The 13,139-nt window shown below is 46.5% G+C and overlaps 1 protein-coding gene across 2 annotated transcripts in view; it reads right to left on the reverse strand.

Annotated features, from left to right (window-relative positions):
* LOC126516414 (presequence protease, mitochondrial) overlaps positions 1–13,139 on the reverse strand; it is a 146,332-nt gene that overhangs the window by 115,975 nt on the left and 17,218 nt on the right. The window lies entirely within an intron of this gene.

Below are 13,139 nucleotides of genomic sequence, written 5' to 3' on the forward strand. Positions count from 1 at the left end.
TAGTGAACCAAACAATAAACCATGTGATAGGATGAGGACCTTGTTTGAAGCTTCCAAAAATTGCTGCTAGCAATAGTACACTGTTTCAGCAGCGCATCAGCAGACAGACAACCAAACATGCCAATCACTCAGCTACCACACAACTGTATGTCACATACTTGCTGCATGTCGTGCAGCAAGTATGGCACAACCTCAGAGAGCTTAGAGGCAACAGAAAATGCAGTGTACTTAAAATAATACAACTCAGTTTAATTCAATTTTTTTCGTAAGGCGCAGACAACTGCGCGAAAATTTCTAGAGGCTGTGGTCAAAAAGGTTGTAGGCTTATGCCTCAGGCGCAAAGAAAAGAGACAGATGACCCCAATTGACGCCAGAATAGAACAGCAAGCCGTGGCTCCTTTATTTTCTTCTCATATGGGCATGCGCTATCCGGGTTTCAGGTGCCACCAAAGGGAGGGTGCCACAGGGCCCCCCGCGTAGACTGGAAGTCAAAACCGGACTGAGGGCCAGCTATGGCACTCTAGCACGAGGTCAGGCAGCGATGCGAGGCTTTCCATCGCAGTCTCCACATAAGCCGGCTTAAGCGGTCTAAGCTGACTGTCTCTTCACGGCCGTTCTGTAGGAGGGTGGTGGTTTTCGGGGTGCAGTGGAGGACGCGAAATGTACCTTCATAGGCCGGGGTTAGCAGTGGTCAGACAGCATCGCAGCGCACGAAAACATGTGTTGAAGTGGCCAGGTCAGGGTGCATGAAGATTGTATTGTGGCGAGAAGGACAGGGTGGAGTGGGCCGGAGGTCTTTAAAGGGACCCTAAAGGCAAATATTAATTCAAGCTAAAGAGATAGATTAGTACTCGAGACTCTCTAAGGCGTCAATATCGTGAACAAAGCCTTAATAATCAAGAAATTGAGGTAAATGCAGGACGCGATTAGAGACTCCCCGGGGAAATTCAAGCACTTGCCTGATGACAAAAGCACTCCTGAGTTAAACTCTGTCCCTAGTACTCAACCACTTGTTGCAAAAAACATCCTTGTATTGTATTATAAGACGAAATAAAATGCTACTTGTCCAGTTATATTTCATATTTAGAAAAAACTCGTTTAAATTACCCTTGATAACGACGCGGATAGACGAAAGGTTTCATTTTCGCTCGACTCTGCGCTACCCATGCTTTCGCGTTTCAGTAGTTTCGTTATTGCGTAGTGCTGCGCTGGTTTAGCTTGCTCGCGAAACTCGCATAAAATGCAAGTAGCAGAAAATTCAATTTCCACTGATGTCGCGGGAGGCCAGAGCGATCTACGCCACTTGACCAAAAAGCAGCTGCAGCGGTGAATCCACCACTCCGTTAGCTCCGTCGTGGCTCGGTACCGCCGTCTTTCGAACGCCGTTTTACTCACCAACGGCAGCAAAAAGTGGTGATGGCGTATGTAACGTCACCGCTCCCCTGACTAGATGGCGGGAGATATGAATTTCGAAAAAGGTATTCGGACCCTTCAGATGCAATTCACTCGTAAACTAAGTCTTTTCTTAGCACGAAACATGTGTTGCGAAGTTTCTGGAATGGTATTTAAACAATCCACGTTTACTTAGCATTTGCCTTTAGTGTCCCTTTAACACAGTCCAGGAGGCATTGTGGGAATTCTTGTGGCTGAGCTGGCAGCTGCGTTCATGTAAAGAAGTCTCCGGGGAAACAGAACTGCCATATGCAAGCTCTGCTGCTGAGCACTGTAGGTTTGCCCGGAGGACGACCCGTAAACCCAGGAGCACAAGGGGGAAGGCGTCAACCCAGGTGGCACAATTGAGGTGGGTAGCCAGGGTAGCCTTCAGCTGTCGGTGAAGGCATTCCACCATGCTGTTGACACACAGGTGATACACAGTGGTACGGCAATGTCTGGTGCTGAGAATGCGATTAAGTCAAGCAAACAGGGAGGCCTCAAATTGGCATCCACGGTCCGTTGTCACGGTGCCAGGACAACCAAAGCAAGATACCCACACAGAAATGAAAGCGTGGGAAACAGTCTCAGCAGTGATGTCATGAATGGCAACTGAGTAATACTTGTTGGGGGGCTAGTTGGTGCATGTTATGGTTGGCGCTATAACCCTCTTCTGGAATCATGAATGGCAACAGCCTCCAGCCAGCATGTGAAACCGTCGACCATGGTGAGTTTATAACGATAACTTTGAGACACAGGTAGAGGGCCCACGATGTTGAGATGAACATGGTCGAAACAACGGCCGGGTGGAAGGAAGGCTTGGGGAGGCGTCTTGGTATGATGGGAGACCTTTGTCATCTGGCAGCGCAGACATGTGCGCAGCGCATTGCACCGTTAATTACGGACCAGACGTAGCTCCGGGTGAGAAGGTGCTGAGTAGCCCAAATACCTGGATGACATATGTCGTGTAGAGAGTGGAAAATGGTGTGACATAGCGAAACCAGATCACAAGGGTGGGGAAAGTCTGCTCTGAGACATTGCACCACAAGGGCTCAGGCGAGCATGGATGGGGCACAAGCCATAGTCACTGTCATTATGCCATGCGGAAGAAAATGCGGCCCGGTCGACGGTTGGAGATGGAAAGTCAACTGCAGCTATACGAGAAAGGGCATCAGCACTGGTGTCATCGGCACCTTTCACGTGGCAGATGTCAGTCGCAAATTCTGAAATATAAGCGAGATGGCAGAGTTCACGCGACACATACTTCGATGAGTTGGTGTGGAAAACATACTCCAGTGGCTTATGATCGGTCAGTACATAAAACTGGCATTCTTTCAGAAAATGCTGAAAGTGCTGTACCACAGTGTAGATGTCTAGTAGCTCGCGGCTGAAAACACTATAGTGGGTCTCAGCAGGAAGTACCATATTTACTTGCATAATGATCGCACTTTTAAAAAATTGATGCAAATTCAGGGGTGTGATCATTACGCGGGTTAAATTTCCCGCAAAAAGAAAAAACAAATTTTCATCCCGCGTTTGTTGCGGGATGACAACAGGTGAACAGATAGGCAGCTGCCGCTGTATGTAGTGCAGGACACCAGAACAAAAATGGCGGCCGGCAGAGCAAGCTGAACGCGATTTTTTTTTTCTTCTCGCAAGTCCATTACGTGCACTGAAACAGTCTCTTTCGTATCAGTAATGAATAATATTGTTAATATTGGCAAGTTTGCGGCAATAATGTAGCCATGTCCACTTTGAGGGGACAGAAACAGATGGGCGCGTTTAGCTGCCAGTGACATAGAAACACATGGCAGGCATGATGCGGAAACTGCAGCATTTGTCTTCACTACTATCCTAATGCGGCACGTTTACGCTAAGGGTGGGCGAATATCTTAGCTGTGTTACAAGCATCAGCGTATGAATAGGGTACACTTCTAACGTATCAGTGTAAACGTGGCTACTATCGTCCCCGCTCACGATTTGTTGCGTGCCCACGACTGCAGACAAGAAGAATCAAAAGGCATCTTTTTTGTTGTTGTTGTTGTTGACCGCAACCATTATAAAGCCTACACATAATAAAGGCAAGTTTGGTTGTAGCTTTTTTTTTGTCATGGAAGTGCGGAAAGTGATGAAAGCAATGAAATGGGGCATCTGCTTAAGAACGTTTGGTGCGTGCAGAACGCTTGGTTTGTCTTGAAGAGGCGTTTGCGTAGCATTCGACAGATGGTAAGCGCGATCATTATTAGCTAGACTTGGCACATGGCATATCGCTGCAGCAAGTTCGGGGTGCGATCATTACACGGGAAATTTAAAAAAATCTAATTTTGATGACAAAATTCAGGGGTGCGATCACTGCGCGAGTGCAATCATTATGCAAGTAAATGTGGTAGTTTCTGAGAGTAAAAAGAGAAAGGTCTCCACTCGGAGTCAATGAACTGCTGTAAGATGGCTCCGACGGCCACGCTGGAGGCATCAACCATCAACCAAGTAGGGGTGTTGCTGCGCAGATGGATAAGAAGCTCGGCATTCGCGAATACTTGCTTTGCAGCAGTAACGGTGGCCTGGGCTTCTGATGACCAAGAAATGGCAGAAGACAGGCGGGCGGTTGACCGAAGGAGGTCGGTGAGCGGGCAAAACAGCTCTGCACAGTGGGGTATAAAGCACCTGGAAAAATTCACAAGCCTTAGGAACTGGCGTAACTGGTGCAGTGTTGTAGGCTTGGGATAATCCTGGGTGACCTTGACGTGGGACAGGAGAGGGCGTATACCCTCAGATGATATGTGATGGCCCAAAAACTCAAGCTCAAATGCGCCGAAAACACACTTGGAGGTGTTCACAACCAGGCCATACTGCTGTAGACGTAGGAACAAAGCACATAGACGGTGATCATGATCTTCCGGCATAAGGCTGGCGATGAGGACATTATCAAAGTACGCGAACACAGTAGAGAGGCCCCGCACGACCTCAGCGATGAACCGCTGAAAGGTTTGAGCTCAATTGCGGAGTCCAAAAGGCATCCACACGTACTCAAACAAACCAAAGGGCATCGTGATGGCGGTGGTCTTAGGTAGTATGTCGGCAATCTCGATGGGAATTTGGTGGTACGCCTTAACCAGGTCCACTTTGCTAAAAATGGCGCTTGGGCACTAGATGCAGCGGAGAAGCTCACCGCATTGGACGACAGGCGTATAATGCCGAGCTGCAGCATGTGGTCTAACTCCCGTTTGGTAATAGCTAGACGTTCCCCAAACAAGCAGCGTGGTCGAGCGGCTGCTGGTGGACCACGGGTGACGATGTGGTGTGTCACCGTATGTTTAGGCGGCTGAGTGAAGTTGCATGGCTTTGTTAATTCAGAAAAATCCACCAAGATCTTTTTGAACAGAGAGGAAGATATCAGCGTGCGGATGCCCATGGGAGCAAGGTCGGACAGGACTCCCGAGATGGAGAGACGAGTCAGACCGTCTGTGAGGCGACAATGCCACACGCTGACGTCCAAGTCAAAGTAGGAGAGGAAGTCCGAGCCAATGATTGGTTGAACCCCGTCTGTGATGACGAAGACCCATCGAAAAGTGCGGCGAAGGCTGAAGTCAAGGATCAGAGATCGGAGTCAATACGTCGCTATAGACGAGGCGTTGGCAGCACAAAGCGACTGCCCTGACATGGAACGATCAGCTTTAGTCAGGGGAACCACGCTGATTTCCGCAACCGTGTCTACAAGGAACCGGGTGCCGGAGAACTTGTCTGTTACCATAAAAAGGAGGCTGGGATGACAAGCAAGACCACACGCTGCTGTCAGTGATCCCGGCGGGCGTTTCTCAGCCACAGACAAGGAGGTGTGCACTTTGTGGGCTCGGTGTCGGAAACACCGGTGGTACCAGTAGAGAGACATAGGGCTGGGACTCCAAGCTTGAACGACAGAAAGCTGAGCTAGTTGGTAAGGATTCGTTATGCAAAATAGAAGTGAGGCGTGCAGACAGGACACAAGAGTAGAGAAGTGGACAACACGAACGCCGACTATCAACTGAAGGGAGCACTGAGGCGAAAAAAGAAAGAAGACACAAAACTCATCTGCGCATGCTCACGAATGGTAACACCACGTGTCAATCGGGTACACGTGCCGGCCTACGTGAGAGATAACTGTTAAGGCACTTAATCTCTCCCTTATGCAAAGTAATCAAAGGCTGACTCATGGACACACTTCCACCATTATAGATATGCCATGTCTCTACCATAATACGCGTATCTTCATTCTTATGCCTGTACAATATCGCGCATTCATCTAACTCTGCCGTGCAGTTACAATCTCGGCAATGTAGCGAAAGATTAGAAGGCGATCCACCGGTTAACGACCTTTCATGTTCCATTAGCCTCTGATTGATACACCGTCCCGTTTGCCCTACATAGAACTGGCCACAGCTAAGGGGAATCTTACAAACCACACCCATACGACAGTCAGTCAAACAGTTGTTCTTATTGTGCTTCAGTGGACAAATATCTGTTCGTTTTTTGCCTTTTACCCGCTCCTTTTTATTCCTGTACGGCAGCGCATATCTTACCTAGCTTATGTTAATGTTGCTTTCACTGCTCCCAATAAGCTAGGTAAGATATGCGCTGCCGTACAGAATAAAAAGGAGCGGGTAAAAGGCAAAAAGTGAACAGATATTTGTCCAGTTACAGACGTCCTGCGGACGCGAGTCCTGTTCTGTGGAGGGTTCGGGAGGATCTGTCATTGTGTTCGTCCTAGGTCACCACTTGTAGGCTCATGCCTCAGGCGCAAAGGCAAGAGACAGCTGACCCGAATCGATGCCGGAATAGAACTTCGCGTGCCACGGCCATGCGCCGTCTTTATTTTCTTCTCATGCGGGCGCGCGCTATCCGGGTTCTGGGCACTGCCCAAGGGAGGGCGCTCTACAAGCTCAAGTCCCAAAATGATGGTAACGAGCATCGCATTATCCCTTAAACAAAGAATAGAATTTTTTAATCAGCACAAGAAGTTTCACGAGATTATGATATTGGACAACACACTAAAGCGGGGCTGCATAACTCGAAACCAGCGAGGGGTAAAGCCAAATTCTCCGGGAGCCACAGGGGCCACACTTCAGCAAGACATGTTGCATTTTCTGCTTGTGTAAAGGTGTCATCGCAATTGTTGCTACCCTTAGCACGAGTTGTAATGGCATGTCAATCATTGAAAAATAGGAGGTAGCTCTTGTTCTCAGAGACATTAATTATAACACATGCTCACGGACATGGGTGCTATCAAAGAGAAAGCAGCCAGTTTCCAGGCACTGTTGGGTATAGTTTTGTATTTGTTATAATTAAGGTTCTCATAAACAAAATAAGCAACTAAGCAACTGCTTCTGCTGCATTTATCGCAACCAGTGTTTCAAAGACAATGATACTGGCGCTCAATGTCATGGCCACGTCGGCCCTCCTAGCAAGGAGAAAAAGAAGAGCATGGAGTCTCATTTACTCTTAATGAAAGCAGAGTCCGAATTCAAAGCTGTTGGGAGAAGACGCCTCTAGGTTCAGGTCACAAAACATTCCTTTTAGCTCTGGTGAACACTGCAGCCCATTGAGCTCTTGCTATGCTGTGGTGTAGCACTCTTGCAACATCGCTGAAATCAGGTTGCTAAATAGTTGGTCAATCTCTTTTTCATCTTTGAATGATTTGAGCAGCTGGAATTGCACGAAAAAGTTTGTCACATGTTCTGACTATGAGCACAGTCAACCCTCATTAACTTGAACTCTGATATCTCAAAATATCAGTTAAGTTGAAATTTTTTCCTGGCTCTGTGTCAACTGCATGTATTTTTTACCTCTTATCTCAACATGCTTTTGCGCCGTACTCCAGATATCTCTAAATCCTGACTGCAAAAACGTCAGCAAAAAGTTGCTACTCAAACATTTCCACGCTTAGTGCGCAGCTGCGATATCACCAAAAAGTGACGGGGCCGCAAGTTCATAGCGAATTCTCCTTCATCCTACACCACTACAATCATCTACTGTTCACAGCCAGCTGCAAACGCATTGATAATGAGATTTCTGGACCTGAAAGCAGGATTGCTGTTACCCGTAGACACCTGACGTGTCAGGTGCCAAGTCGTACAATATTTCACAAAAGTGATCGACCGAAAGTACCGCCCTGGTATATTGAGCTTTTGCGAGAAATTTGGCAACTACTAGTGCCTATTTTGAAAGGCTCTATGTGGTCTATGCATAGCCAGGGGCTTATATTTTCATGAATTCGCTTATCTTGAAACTCTACTTATCCTGAAATTTTTTCAGGTTTTTCCAACTTCCGATTTAATGGGGTTTTAGTGTATCGTGCTTCCTCTTCCACATGCATGAAAGTTTATCTTTGAATCAAGAAGGTTGCCTGATGATAGAAATTAACAAGAAAAAAAATCTGTCCCATTCAAGGCATTTAATTATGAATCAGGAGAAAATGTTGCGCTCCTCATACTTGTAATGGATGAGCCGTGGCTTTGTCTACACTCAGGTAGTGATATAGCGAGAAACGCTCACAGCATGTTAAGGAAGTGGCCCGCCAATCATAGGTCACTATCTAACCAGAATCTAAAATACACTTAAACCTCAATATAATGAACTTCTATATACCGTATTTTCGCGATTCTAAGCACCCCCCGATTCTAAGCACCCCCGTTTATTTTCGCGAGACAATTGGGAAAAAAGTTTGCATGCGAATCTAAGCACACCCCTATTTGTTAGGAAGAGCGCGCAGCCAAGGCCGCCAAGCACGCTTGCTCGCTCTGTCATAGAGCCGGAGCCGTCGGAGTCCCGAGGTGGAACGGCGTCCGCGGTGCGATCTTACCGGACAGCCGGACTGCAGAGCCGCGCGGACTCGTGACCAGCAGTGATAGCGACTGAGCATCCGACACAAACAATGGGTTCACTGTCTTCAACGATTTTTCTTTTGGATGTTTGCAAAATAAAATGTTATTTCTCGCGCCCATCTAGTCGTAATGTCGTAGCGAAAAGAGGAAGGGGGGGTCATTCTAGATTTTTCGAATCTAAGCACCCCCCCTCACTTTGGGCATCGCGATCGTGAAAAAAAAGGGGGTGCTTAGAATCGAGTAAATACGGTAACAAAATTATCAATGTATCATCAAGTATTTCCCTTTTTGTAACTGCTTGTCCACAGAACACTGTGTGTTTTGAACCTCAATACTAGTATAACGAAGTGTGTTTATACAGGATTTCAGTATGATGAAATTTCACTGGCACCGCGAAGGAATACCGAGACAATAAATGGAAACTTCCTCGGACACAGATAGTCAAATGGTTAAATGGCAAGCGGCTGCTTGTGAACGCTCCTCTCAAACCACACACGACCAAGAGCTACCGCCAAGGAGCAGCGTCAGGTTTGGCATAAAGCCCAAGCACAATAACATCTTATTGCTCCTCACGCAATGCATGCTTTAGGTGCATGTGAAAGCTTGCAAGGGTGAGTCGAGCAGGAGGGTGGCTTGGCGAGCGCCACCGTCCAATATGAGCAAGGGGACAGGGGATGCGGAGGGGAGCGAGCTTGAGGTAATGCGATCAAGCGTGCAGAGGGTGAAGGAGGGGAGGGAACGCGGGGCTGGTCGTGTACGCACCTCCTCTTCTAGCACAGCTATGGCTACGCATGGCTTCACACACTAAGCACATACGGAGCCAGTGCACCTTTTTTTAGGTCTAATCTGCAGCATGTCCAAAGAGTAGGGATACCGAGATGGCGTGGCATCGTGCGCTGCCATCCCGCGCATTTAGTACTGGAAGCTGCGTAATCTAGAATTTCAGAGACGCGTTGAAAGGAGAGGCAAAGGAAGCATTCGCCACCCGCTGCTGGTGCTTTTCATAATAGCCTTGTTCCACTGCGGGTGACACTATCAGCTGCAGGGCCAGAGTAGGCACGAAAGCGTAGGTGGCTTTGCTTCGCACCGCTAATCTGAAGATATCGTGGGCACAGCATGAAACTATCTTTTGCGGCCAACCCATATTCAACAAAATGAATTTTCTTTTTCTCATTCAAATTCACTTTTTCTGATTGCATGATAATTCGTATAATTTTGCTGCCTCTTCCATGTAAGAAAAATGTATGCACGACTGCACTTACCTAATGCATTGAAGGTAGAATTTCAATGTAATGAAATTTCAATATAACAAAGCAAATCGCCGATTTTACCGACTTCATTATACAGTGAAACCTCGATATAATGAAGCCAGTAAAATCGGCAATTTGCTTCGTTATAACGAAATCTCGTATTGAAATTCCACCTTTTATGCAAATAAGTACAGTCGCCCATCGATTCTTCCTACAAGGAAAGGGGTTGCAGACTTTTCCAAATTATTGGGCAATCGAAAACGCAAACTTGAAGGAGAAAACAATTCATTTTAATTAATTTGGGAGTTGGCGACGAATGATACGGTTTCATGCCACGTCGATGATATTGTCACATAGGCGGTACGAATAAAGCAAAGCCAGCCACGCTTTCGCATGTACTCTGCCCCTGCGGCTGATAGCGTCGCCCCCACTGTGAATACGCTATTATGAAAAGCACCGGCAGCAAATGCTTCGTCTGCTTCTCGCTCTAACGGGTCACTGAAACTCAAGATCACCCAATCTCCAATACTGAATGCGCTGGAAGACAGCTTACATGATGCCACGCCATCTCGGCACTGCACACCTGCTCTTTGCCTTTGCACACGCAGTGGATTACCTCTAAAGCAGATGTGCAGCTGCGTATGCGCTAAGCCACATGCGCAGCCATGCGCAGCCACCGGAGACCGAGACGCGTGTCAGAACGCCAGAAATCGAGACCTGTGCAAACTTACCCCACCCACCTCCTCCACCCCCTCGCGTGCGCTTGATCGCGTTACCACGAGCTCACTCCCCTCCCCCTCTTTCTCTTTGCTGGCACGAGAATGCGGCACTTGTGAAGCCACCATCTTTTTTGTATCACCCTTGCACACTTTCACGCCCCTAAAGCACACAGTGCCCAAGTCGCCATAGGATCTTATCGCACTTGGACTTTATACGAAACATGATACGGCTCCACTTCAGCATTCCCTGTGCGTCATTTCAGAGGTGTGTTTGCAAGCAGCCGCTTGTAATTCAATTATTTTACCATCTGCGTCCACGCAAGTTTCAATTTAGTGTCTCGGCATTCTTTTGCGATGGCAGCAAAACTTCGTTATATTGAAATAGCATAAAAACACGCTTCGTTATATTGAGGTTCTAAATACATGGTGTTCTATGCATAAGAGGTTATGAAAAGTAAAATACTTCTTTATATCAAGAATTTCGTTACATTGAAGTTTGTTATATTGAGGTTTAATTGTATTGAGGTTTAACTGTGTGTCTATGAAGACGGAATGTTATTTGTATCAGCTTAGCACAAAGCCCTCAATGAAGCTGTTAACGCCACTGATACTAGACTCAAATAACCTTGATTCACACCTACTCCCAATTTGTTGATGTTTGAGCAAATATTTGTAAAGGATGAAAAGTCAGGTAAACGCAGCACACAAAAGCGATGGTTTGCTGGCAGTACCAGCTGCAGTCATCGAATCAAAACATAGTGAGAAAGCATGTGTTAAATCCAATTGTGGACGTTGCATCCATAATGCGATCCTGGCATTGGTACCTTGACAAATACATTTGGTGGTCACACACTCTATCTGTTCTCAGAGGAAGACCTAACACTCTCACATCTTTGTCATCTTAATGTGCTTAACACCACAAACAGTTCATCGCCTGTATCATGTTAGGCGACAAAATCGTTGTTTTTCTCATCATATAGAGCCATAGAAGTCTAAAGTTGCTTTGGCACACATCAGCAACTGGCCACTTCCTGAAAAACTTCTTTTAGGTCCATGGCCAGAATATTTCGCATGCCAGCCCATGAAGGCCACTGAGACATTTTTGAGAGTAGTGAACGGGATATATGACTGTAATCAGTTTTTTTTTTTTTTTTCATATCGTACCTTCACTTTGTCCCTCTCCTTTTGTTCACCCTACCTTAACAATGAGTAGCAGGCTAGAACACAGTACAGTAGTTCAGGCCATCCTCTCAGCTTTTTCTCTTATATAATAAAACAATCTCTCTCTATCCAAACTCTGGTGTATACCTGTGCCACAGCAAGGCTAACAATAAGTTGGTCCACTGTTAAAGGGAACACCAAATAAGTATTTCAGGTCTGATTACAACTCAGTTTTGACGCAAAGGCCTCAAGAATAATTTTTTTTCCATCAGAGAAAATGAGCAACATTACTTGCCACATTAATCACTTAATTCCCATGGAATTGATAACCCATCCAATATATGTTTGTTTGAAAACTAATTAAGTTCTCTTTATAGCCATGGACGTTGTACTGTACACCTCATATAAATGTACAGTCCCTTGCAATATGAGCTGCAACACGATGCCCACGATCAGAGGCACCCAAAGACTACACGGCAACAACATATGAAAAATTGGTTTTATAAACACCAACAGTAATGGGAATGGTGTTTAATTCTCCAGTTTTTTTCATATGTCGGCCCCTGCGTGCAGTCTTCAAGCCCCTTCAGCCATGTGCATTGTGTTGCAGATCATATTGTACTTGACTTGTTATACTTGGTTCGGCTAAGTTTATACATGGGTACGCTTGGAGACTCAGCCAAGTTTTCTGCGTGGTTACACTTCGAGACACGGTCAGGTTTTCTGCATGGTGTCGTCAATAGCCCCCTAAAGAGCAATGAATATCGCCGCCACTTCACCGGTTAGATATTCGGGATTGGACCGAAGTTGTCGTATCCGTTCTCAAGTAGCGGCGCGGCAGCTTCCACACTGCACTTCCTCTTCTTCAGGAGTGACACTCTTCTGTCGCCCCATCTCTCTCTTCGTCGGAGACCCGGCTGTTCTGACAGCGGAGCGGAGCTGCTTTTATACCCCTGTAGCGACGTCATGGCTTAGATCCGCACCTGCGCATGCGCGGCCTCCGTACGGCACAGCAAGGCGAAGCTACGGTGAAGCGGTGCTGGCACGCGCGATGACATCATCACTCAGCAAGGTTTGTTGCACACGTTCACCGCCCTAACCACCAGTTTAAACAGCATCGCTTTTAAAAATAAAAGTTGGCGTGTAAGCAGAGAACACTCATAACCTAAGGATGAAAATTTACCATTAGTAACCAATGACCAAAAGGCTTTCTAAACATTTAAAGGGACACTAAAGCGAAACAATAAATTAGTTTAGACTAATAAAGCATTGTTTGAGAACTGTGCAGGCAGTCATTTCAAAATAATAGTTTGATTATTAGATGAGAGAATGACGGTCGAAGTATCACTATTTGAATTTCGCGCCGAAACCATGACGCCGGTACGTCAGTGTGACGTCAGGGATTCCAAAGTATGTTTTCGCATTTGGGCCGCGTTGGCCGAGTAAAGGTTCCCAAAACTTGCCATGTTTAATATATGGTTCCTTTAGAACGCAATGTAGTCAATCTGTACCGCTATATACTTAAGTAGGCCCTAGAAGATGCCATCAAAATCCATGACGTCACAGCGAGCAGGTGCGGAAACTTCAAGGAGGCGTCGCCAGCAGTCTTTCGTTCTTGCGCTTTTTCTGGCTTACCAAGCATCTTATCGTGGTAAGAGTGGTGTTTTTGGCATCGTAGAAAGGTAATTTACTGATGCAGAAGAAATCATTTTTCTCTTCAG

Source organism: Dermacentor andersoni, chromosome 1, assembly GCF_023375885.2.
Source record: "Dermacentor andersoni chromosome 1, qqDerAnde1_hic_scaffold, whole genome shotgun sequence".
In the NCBI taxonomy this organism is placed as follows: domain Eukaryota; kingdom Metazoa; phylum Arthropoda; class Arachnida; order Ixodida; family Ixodidae; genus Dermacentor; species Dermacentor andersoni.